The sequence below is a fragment of the Erythrolamprus reginae genome, chromosome Z (assembly GCF_031021105.1).
Source record: "Erythrolamprus reginae isolate rEryReg1 chromosome Z, rEryReg1.hap1, whole genome shotgun sequence".
Taxonomy (NCBI): Eukaryota; Metazoa; Chordata; class Lepidosauria; order Squamata; family Dipsadidae; genus Erythrolamprus; species Erythrolamprus reginae.
In genome coordinates this window covers 1,421,802-1,431,767 of record NC_091963.1, presented here as the reverse complement: position 1 = coordinate 1,431,767, position 9,966 = coordinate 1,421,802, and positions in this window count along the sequence as shown.

Below are 9,966 nucleotides of genomic sequence, written 5' to 3'. Positions count from 1 at the left end.
AGAGCCAAGAGGAGGGGGGGGCGGAGAGGAGGAGGAGGAGGCACCGGCGCCTCCTCCCCTCTGCCCGCCCGCCCAGCCCGGGGCGCGCCCGGCTGTTGCAAAGGCGAGAGTCTGTGCGCCTTGCTTCGCTTGCAATGCGTACTTGCTGCACGGCTGCGCTCCGGCGGGTTTTTGGGGGGCTGGGGAGGGGGAGGGAGGAGAAGGGGGGGTATCTTACCCCGTGTCTTCTTTCTAGAGAAGCCCCCTCCCCCAAAGAGGACCCAGGGAAGGCCCGAACGCGGGGGGTTTGGTTTGGGGGCTACAGTCTGGGGACGATTTGTGCCTTGCGTCTGTCTGTCTGTCTACCATTTATCATCTATATATTATTCACCTATCAATCATCTCTATCTATTGTTTATCATCTATACTTACTTATCAGTGTTCCGCCTATTTATCCATCCGTCTCTTATTTATCATCTCTACCTATCAATCTTCTGTTTATCATCCATCAACTTTATTATTTATCATCTATTATTTACCATCTATCAGTATATTTATTATCTATTACTGGCATTTATTTATACATTCTTTACCTATCTATTTCTCATCTCTCTTTATATATTGCTCAAAAAAATAAAATAAAGGGAACACTTAAACAACACAATATAACTCCAAGTCAATCAAACTTCTGTGAAGTCAAACTGCCCACTTAGGAAGCAACACTGATTGACAATCAATGTCACATGATGTTGTGCACATTCAACTTTGTACAGAACAAAGTATTCAATGAGAATATTTCATTCATTCAGATCTAGGATAATAATAATAATAATAATTAATAATAATAATAATTTATTGGATTTGTATGCCGCCCCTCTCCGCAGACTCGGGCGGCTAACAACAATAATAAACACAACATGTACAATCCAATAATAAAAAACAACTAAAAACCCCTATAAAAATGTGTTCTCTGAGTGTTCCCTTTATTTTTTTTCAGCAGTACATATATATTATATATAATCTTCAATTAATCATCAATCAATGTGAGTTTGATTGGATAGTTCATTAGGGGTTTATTATGGGTTTTACTGTTCTTATTACTAATTATTTGACTTTGTTTATTGTAGGTAGTACAATAGAGCCGAGGTGGCGCAGCAGGTAGAATGCGGTACTGCAGGCCACTAAAGCTGACTGTAGAGCTGCAGGTCAGCGGTTCAAATCTCATCACCGGCTCAAGATTGGCTCAGCCTTCCACCTTTCCGAAGTGGGTCAAATGAGCACTTGGAATGTGGGGGCAATAGGCTGGTTCTGTTTTTAAAAAGTGCTGTTGCTAACATGTTGTAAGCCGCCCTGAGTCTAAGGAGAAGGGCGGCATAAAAAAATTGAATAAATAAAAAATAAAATACTGTTGAAGCTGCTCTGAGTCCCACTGGGATTGGGCAGCATATAAATCAAATTAATTAAATTAAATTAGCCTTCTTAATACTCTTTTCCCCTCACTATGTATATTTATTCAGAATGACTGTGATTAATGTGTGTGTGTCTATATGTATGTGTGTGTGTGTGTATAAATGCACACACACATGCACACACACACACACACATATATATATATATATATTTCCATATTTACAACAGCACGAAGCTTAAAACTTCAGCCTGATGATGGTGAATGTGATTTCACCGAAACGTCGCCATAAAGGTTATCTTATCATCTGTCAATCATCTATTTTCTACCTGCCTACCTATCATTTATCATCTACCTATCTAGATTTAGATATAGACCCTGCCACCCTGACTCAACAAATGACTCTAGGCCAGTGTTTCCCAACCTTGGCCACTTGAAGATATTTGGACTTCAACTCCCAGAATTCCCCAGCCAGCGAATGGAGGAAGCCAAATCGTGCACGGAACTGCAGGTGCGCTCGTGTTTTTGCAAGGGTTTTTTTGCTTCTGTGCATGCTGAAACATGGGTGCACCTGGGGCTCCGTGCGCGATTTTGCTTCCTCCACAGGTGCAGCAGCAAAATCACGCTGGTCCTGCAAGAACTTACAAGCCGCAGCGGCAAGTGCAATTTAGCGTTCCGGCTCATAGCCCACTGCTGAGGTAACACCCTAAAGTAGTGTTTCCCAACCTTGGCCACTTGAAGATATTTGGACTTCAACTCCCAGAATTCCCCAGCCAGCGAATTCTGGGAGTTGAAGTCCAGATATCTTCAAGTGGCCAAGGTTGGGAAACACTGCCCTAGAGCAGGGGTCCCCAACCACCGGGCCGCGGACCAGTACCGGGCCGCGGGGCATGTTGCAGCGGTCCGTGGAGTCAGCAGCTGCCGGCCCTCATGCCGCCCCCCCCCTCCCTCCAGCGCTTCGCCTCCCGCCGGGCAAGAGGCCTCGGGAGGCAGGTTCTGCCGGCCACAGGACGATGGACGGGACAGAGGGGCAGGAAGGACCGAGAGGTTCAAGCCTCTTTTGGCTTCTGCCACGGGGCGCTTTTGCATTTTTGGCTGGGGGGAGGCAGGAGGGCCAGCCTGACCCCCTGTCTCCAGCGCTTAGCTCCCGCTGGGCAAGAGGGTTTGGGAGGCAGGTTCTGCCGGCCACAGGGCGATGGCGGGAAAGAGGGGCGGGGAGGACCAGCACCCCCATGCTTAATCCCGCCCCCAACCACACCCCTTTCCGCCCCCACCGGGCCATAGAAAAATTGTCTTGCTGAAACTGATCCCTGGTGGAAAAAACGTTAGGGACCACTGCCCTAGAGGACAGGCTGAAGATCCATATGGATTTTGACAGACTGGAACATGGGACTTATCTAACAAAATGAAATTCGACACGGGAAAAGTAAAGTTCTGCATTTAGGTAAGAAAAACCAAAAATATACATATAAACTTAGTGAAACTAGATTCAAAAGCAGTGACTGTGAGTCACTGTAAGTCACCTTGGAGTCTTGGAGTCTTGGTAGACAACCAGCTGAATATGAGCCAGCAGTGTGCAGGGGCAAAAAAAGCCAATGCAATCCTAAACTGCATTAATAGAGGGATACAATCTAGGACTAGGGAGGTATTAATACAACTCTATACCAATGACAAATTCCTTGTGTGTCCAATCACATTTGGCCAATAAAGAATTCTATTCTATTCTATTCTCTTCTACTCTACTCTACTCTATTCTATTCTATTCTATAAATCCTTAGTTAGACCACACCTAGAATAAACAAAAAGTTGTCCAAACTCTAGAGAAAGTGCAACCAGGATGATTAGGGGACTGGAAACACATTTTTTTATTTATTTATTTATTTACTTACTTACTTACTTACTTACTTACTTACTTATTAGATTTGTATGCCGCCCCTCTCCGTAGACTCAGGGCGGCTCACAGCAATAATAAACAATATATAACAAATCTAATAATTTAAAAGAAACACTAAAAACCCTATTATTAAAAGCAAACATACATACAAGCATTCCATACATAACTGTATAGGCCCAGAGGAGATGTTTCAATTCCCCCATGCCTGACAGCAAAGGTGGGTTTTAAGGAGTTTACGAAAGGCGAGGAGGGTGGGGGCAGTTCTAATCTCTGGGGGGAGCTGGTTCCAGAGGGTCGGGGCCGCCACAGAGAAGGCTCTTCCCCTGGGTCCCGCCAAACGGCATTGTTTAGTTGGCATATGAAGAACGGTTAGAAGAACAGCTAGTCTAATGAAGAGAAGGCCCAGGGGAGACATCATAGCAGTGTTCCAATACTTGAGGGGCTGCCACAGAGAGGAGGGGCTCAGGCTATATTCCAAGACACCAGAAGTCCGGAGAGAATAATGGAGAGAAACTGACCAAGGAGAGATTCAACCTGGAAATAAACTTTCTGATGGTGAGAGTGATCAACCAGTGGAACAGCCTGCCTGCAGAGGTTGTGGGAGCTCCCCCAACTGAGACTTTCAAGAGGACATTGGACTGCCATTTGTCTGAAATGGTGTAGGGACTCTTGCTTGACCCGTGTGTGTGTGTGTGTGTGGATTAGATGACCTACAAAGTCCCTAGTTACTCTGTTACTCGGAGAATGTTTACAAGGAGAAATTTAGTTTCTGATGTAGATGGCAAAGTTTTGAAGCTGAGTGCATAGTTAGTCATGGGAAATTTATTTATTTGTTTGTTTGTTTATTTATTTATTATTTAGATTTGTATGCCGGCCCTCTCCGCAGACTCGGGGCGGCTCACAGCAAGATACAGCAATCATGACAAATGCAAATAAATTTAAAATATTTAAAAATTTTTAAAAGAACCCCATTTATTAACAAACACACACACAAACATACCATGCATAAATTGTACATGCCCAGGGGAGGTGTCTCAGTTCCCCCATGGCTGACGGCAAAGGTGGGTTTTAAGGAGTTTACGGAATTTGCTGAAAAGGATTTTTTCCCCCTGCAAAATGTATCCAAGTTGGGACAATTTCTGTGAAATCACATCTAAAAATAATGTGGCTTTATTTATAGAACTGTGGCCATGAGGAATACCGCAAGTCCTTGATTTACAGCATTCATACAGTGACAGTTCCAAGTAATAATGACTTAGGATGGTTGTTTACTCTTAACAGTCATCGCAGTATCTTGGGATCAAAATTCAAATGCTTGGCAAGGGAATGGGACTTTTTGCCTCCGCCAGTTGGATGAAGCTCTTTCCTCCACAGCAGCTGATCGGCCACTGCCTTCACTCCCTCGCCCAAAGGCCCCTAGCTCTTGGCCCCAGCCCTTTGGCCACAAAAATCCAAATTCAGCCACAGCCTTTTGGCCACATGGGACACTTTGCCACCATCCAATCAGAACAGTTGTTACAAAATGCTACTTTTGGAAGGAAAGAATGGGACAGTTTGCTCTTTCATCCAACTGGCGGAGGCTAAATGTCCTAAACCCCTTGGCAACTGTCTCATCTTTACAACAATTGCTGCATTCCCGGGGAAAAGAGTTTTTATTTTATTTATTTATTTATTTATTTTGTCAAACAATTATAGGGTGGTAATTTGTACAAATAAAACATTAGATAAGTAATGATAAAAAGTAACAAAAGTAGACAAAAGGACAGGGACGGTAGGCACAGTGGTGCGCTTATGCACGCCCCTTACAGACCTCTTAGAAAGGGGGAGAGGTCAACTGTCTAAGGTTAAAGGTTTTGGGGTTAGGAGTAGAAACCACAGAGTCAGGTAGTGCATTCCAGGCGTTGATCACTCTGTTGCTGAAGTATCCCCTTTTGGAACTTTCTAACTGCAGTGAATTGCCTAATGACAGTGGCGATAAAAGGGGACAGATTCACTCCAGTGATGTTTCACTTCACAACTAAAATGTCCGGCTCGGTTGTGGTCGTACGTTGAGGACTAGCCGGGTTTGAGATTAAACAGGGAAGGTTTCCAAAGACGCCTGCGAATATGCAAGGCAGCCCAAAAAACAAACATTGGAACTGAAAAGATGACAGATAGACAAAGATGCAAATATATTTGTGTGCAAGGAAAACAAAATACTTTCTTTCCCGGATCTGAGGAGTAAGCCCAAGATGGTATACAATACACACACACACACACACCAGGGCTGGATTGCCTTTACCACTGCTACTGGTGCACTGCTTGCGCAGCTGCATTTCTCTTGCATGCGTGGCTGTGTGAGCTCTGCACATGCGTCCCAGTATGCGCAGGAAGCAAAATCTCATGAGGGGAGGCACACGTCAGATTTTGGCGATATTGTTTTGCTTCCACACATGCATAGAAGCAAAAAAAAAAAAGTCACCAAAATCTCTCTTGTGCATGTGTCCCCTCATGGGGTTTAGCTTCTGCGCATGCTCACGAGGAAAAAGATGGGGATGCCCCTAGGACTGGCACCGTAGGGGCTGCATGCAAATTGCACAATCTGGTGGCTGCTACTGGTGCACCATCCCCTACCACAGTGTTTCCCAACCTTGGCAACTTGGAGATATTTGGACTTCAACTCCCAGAATTCTGGGGAATTCTGGGAATTGAAGTCCAAATATCTTCAAGTTGCCAAGGTTGGGAAACACTGCCCTACCGTACCGGTAGCAACCCAATATTCACACACAGACACACACACACACAGAGAGACACACACACACACACACACAGGTAAAGCATACCAGGACAAGTTTTGTTTGGATGCATGCTTTTATCAGGAAATATATATTTGTGTATGTGTGTGTGTATGTGTATCATCTGATTGAGTTATATTTATTTATTCATTCATTCATTCATTCATTCATTTATTTATTCGATTTTTATGCCGCCCTCCTCCTTAGAGTGTTAGACTCAGGGCGGCTTACAACATGTTAGCAATAGCACTTTTTAACAGAGAATCAGCCTATTGCCCCCACAATCCGGGTCCTCATTTTACCCACCTCGGAAGGATGGAAGGCTGAGTCAACCTTGAGCCGGTGATGAGATTTGAACCGCTGACCTTCAGATCTACAGTCAGCTTCAGTGGCCTGCAGTACAGCACTCTTATCTGCTGCACTACCCCAGCTCTTTTGGGTTTTTAGCTGTAGTTTTTTAGTGTATTAGATTTGTTTTGTACGCTTTGTTTCTATAGTTATTCTGTGAGCCGCCCCGAGTTTTCGGAGAAGGGCGGCATACAAATTGAATAATAATAATAACAACAACAACATTAATACAGAAAGACAGAGGGACAGACAGATCAATCAAGTTCAAAGAACACCGAAGATTCTACACCTTCCTCCTCTTCTTCCAGCATTGATGACATTCCCTAGTTGGGTCATGAAGTGCTCAGAGAGCAACCAGGACCCTTTATTTCAGCCCCACTCTAGTGCACTTGTACTCGCCCCTTACTGACCTCTTAGGAATCTGGAGAGGTCAACTGTAGATAATCTAAGGGTAAAGTGTTGGGGGTTTGGGGATGACACTATGGAGTCCGGTAATGAGTTCCATGCGTCGACAACTTGGTTACTGAAGTCATATTTTTTACAGTCGAGTTTGGAGCGGTTAATATTAATTTTAAATCTGTTGTGTGCTCTTGTGTTGTTGTGGTTGAAGCTGAAGTAGTCGCCGACAGGCAGGACGTTGCAGCATATGATCTTGTGGGCAATACTTAGATCTTGTTTAAGGCGTCTTAGTTCTAAGCTTTCTAGGCCCAGGGTTGAAAGTCTAGTCTCGTAGGGTATTCTATTTCGAGTGGAGGAGTGAAGGGCTCTTCTGGTGAAGTATCTTTGGACATTTTCAAGGGTGTTAATGTCTGAGATGCGATATGGGTTCCAAACAGATGAGCTGTATTCGAGGATGGGTCTGGCGAAAGTTTTGTAAGCTCTGGTGAGTAGAGTGAGATTGCCAGAGCAGAAGCTATGTAGGATTAGGTTTACAACTTTTGAAGCCTTCTTGGCGATGTTGTTGCAGGGGGCTTTGGCACTTAAGTCTTTTGTTATTAGTATACCGAGGTCTTTAACCGAGTGGGGGTTATCTGTGATAATTTGATTATTCAGTTCGTATTTGGAGTTCAGATTCTTCTTCCCAATGTGTAGGACAGAGCATTTGCTGATTGAGATTTGGAGTTGCCATGTGTTAGACCACTCAGAAACAGAGTCCAGGTCTTTTTGGAGAGTAGTTGTGTTATCGGTGGTGTTGAAGAGTTTTACATTGTCGGTGAAGAGGACAGTTGCTTGTGATGTAATCGCAAAGGTCATTGATGTAGAGAATGAAGAGCACTGGTCCCAGTACACTACCTTGGGGAACACCGCTTTTAACTGGGACAGGTGTGGATATGGAGCTTCCTATTTTGACCACTTGTTGTCTGTTTGACAGGAATGCTGTAATCCAGCTGTGGAGGGATCATGAGATGCCATAGGATTTGAGTTTTAGGAGAAGTTTGTCGTGGACCACTGAATCAAAGGCTTTGCAGAAGTCAATATAAATTGCATCTACAGATTTCCCTTGATCTAGATGAGTCGTCCATGATGAGCTGCAGGTTGCAGGATAGTTTTTTTCTGAATCCAAATTGTTTGTTAGAGAGCAAATTATTAGTTTCTAGATGGAATTCTTCCGGAATCGCAACCCTGGCTCATGACCAAGGGGAGGTCAAACCAAACAAATAATACACCCACAAAATCACACACAACTCCTTTCCAAAGAAGGAATCTTTGTTCTCTGGCTCCACACCCTGATCGGAAAAAATAACGCAGCGCTCCCCACAGACCGGCTGTAAGGGAGAACAATGACAATGCAGGCAGTCCTTGTCTTAATGACTGGAACAGAACACCAAATTTATGTCCTTAAGCAAGACATCAGTGGAGTAAGCTTTGCCAAATTCGCAACCTTCCTTTCCACTTTTTTTTTTGAGGGGGGGGGAATAGGGGAAACATAAAAATCCACTTTATTAACAGGAAATGTACAATTTGAGGAGTCTTAATTATTACCAGGATGGGGTGTGTGTGTGATAAATTAGGCAACAGTTTAAAAAACAATAGATAGGAAGGGAGGGAGGGAGGGAGGGAGGGAGAGAAGAAAGAACGAAAGAACGAATGAATGAAAGAAAGAAAAAAAGAATGAAAGAAAAAAAGAAAGAAAGAAAGAAAGAAAGAATAAGGGAGGGAGAGAGAAAGAAAGAAAGAAAAGAAAAAGAAAGATGAAGGAAGGGGGAGACAGAAAGAAAGAAGAAAAAGGAAGGAGGTAGGGTAGGAAGGAAGGATCAATAGGGAGGGAAGAAAGACAAAAAGGAAAGGTCTCCTGCTTGAGTAGGGAATTGGACTAGAAAGTCTCCAAATCCCTTTTAGCGCTGTTCTATTTAATTAATGTCACCCTACGTTTGTTCTTCAGAAGATTGAGGTAAAGTGTTGTAATACTGCCATGCAAACGTCCGATTTCTGACATTTCCAAAAGCTGCATGGAGAGAAACCTCTGTTTCTTCATTTGTGACTTTTGTAAGGCTGCTGCTGGTGTCGTGCTGTCCGCAAACGCACAAAAAACAGCCACTCCAAAAAAGCCGCCTGTCATAAAATGACATAGCACAGCATGACTAAGGAGAATATCTTGCTACATATTTGTGGGCAAATAACCACCCTGGAAAAGTTGTACAAGAGTTTAAAACCGTTGTTTGGTTTGGAATGGTACAGGTAGTCCTTGACTTACAACCGTTCATTTAGTGACGGTTCCAAATTGCAATGAAAAAGAGGGAGAAGGGAATGGGGACCATTTTCATACTTACAACCATTGCAGCCTCCTTGCGGTTCTGAATTCACGTGCTGAGCCACTGACTCGGCTCAGCGTCCCCTGGAGGACACGGAATCTGCCTTTTGCGACGTTCTGACGAGTAAAGCAAACAAGGTAACCACATTCACTTAACCCCCATGTTATTGGCTTAACCGCTGCAGCGATTCACTCAACGACGGTGGCAGGGAAGCTTGTAAAATGAGGCCACACTCCCAGAACCCATGCTTCACTTTTTAGCAAGGGGTGGGGAATTGGGGTGGGTGGGGGACTCCACTGCAGTCGTAAGTCGAAGCGTACCTGCCTTGCCTAAATCTTCCTCTGGCGCAATCGACTACGGAAAGTCGGTCAGTGCATTTATTTATTTATTTATTTATTTATTTATTTATTACTTAGATTTGTATGCCGCCCCTCTCCGAAGACTTTATGATGTGAATATTTTAAAAATAATAAAACCCATGAAATTATGCAGCCTGAAAGCCGTTGCAATGCAAACTTTCTGCTGCATAGAACTTAAAATAATAAAATAAAATACAAAAATAAGTTTCCTTTGTTTGAACCTGCCTCTTTAATCGTCACAATATCTGTGCTTGAGCTGGGAATAAGATCCAAAAAGAGACTGACATACTTCTGAAATACAGACGCTACCCACAGTCATTATCCTCTTCCTCCTCCTTCTTCCTCCTCCTCCATTTTAGCACCAAAGATGTTTCCTAGTTGGGTCATAAAACATCTGCAAGGAAACAACCAAATTCAGAGAGGAGTCTTCCTTCCTCCTCTTCCTCCTCCT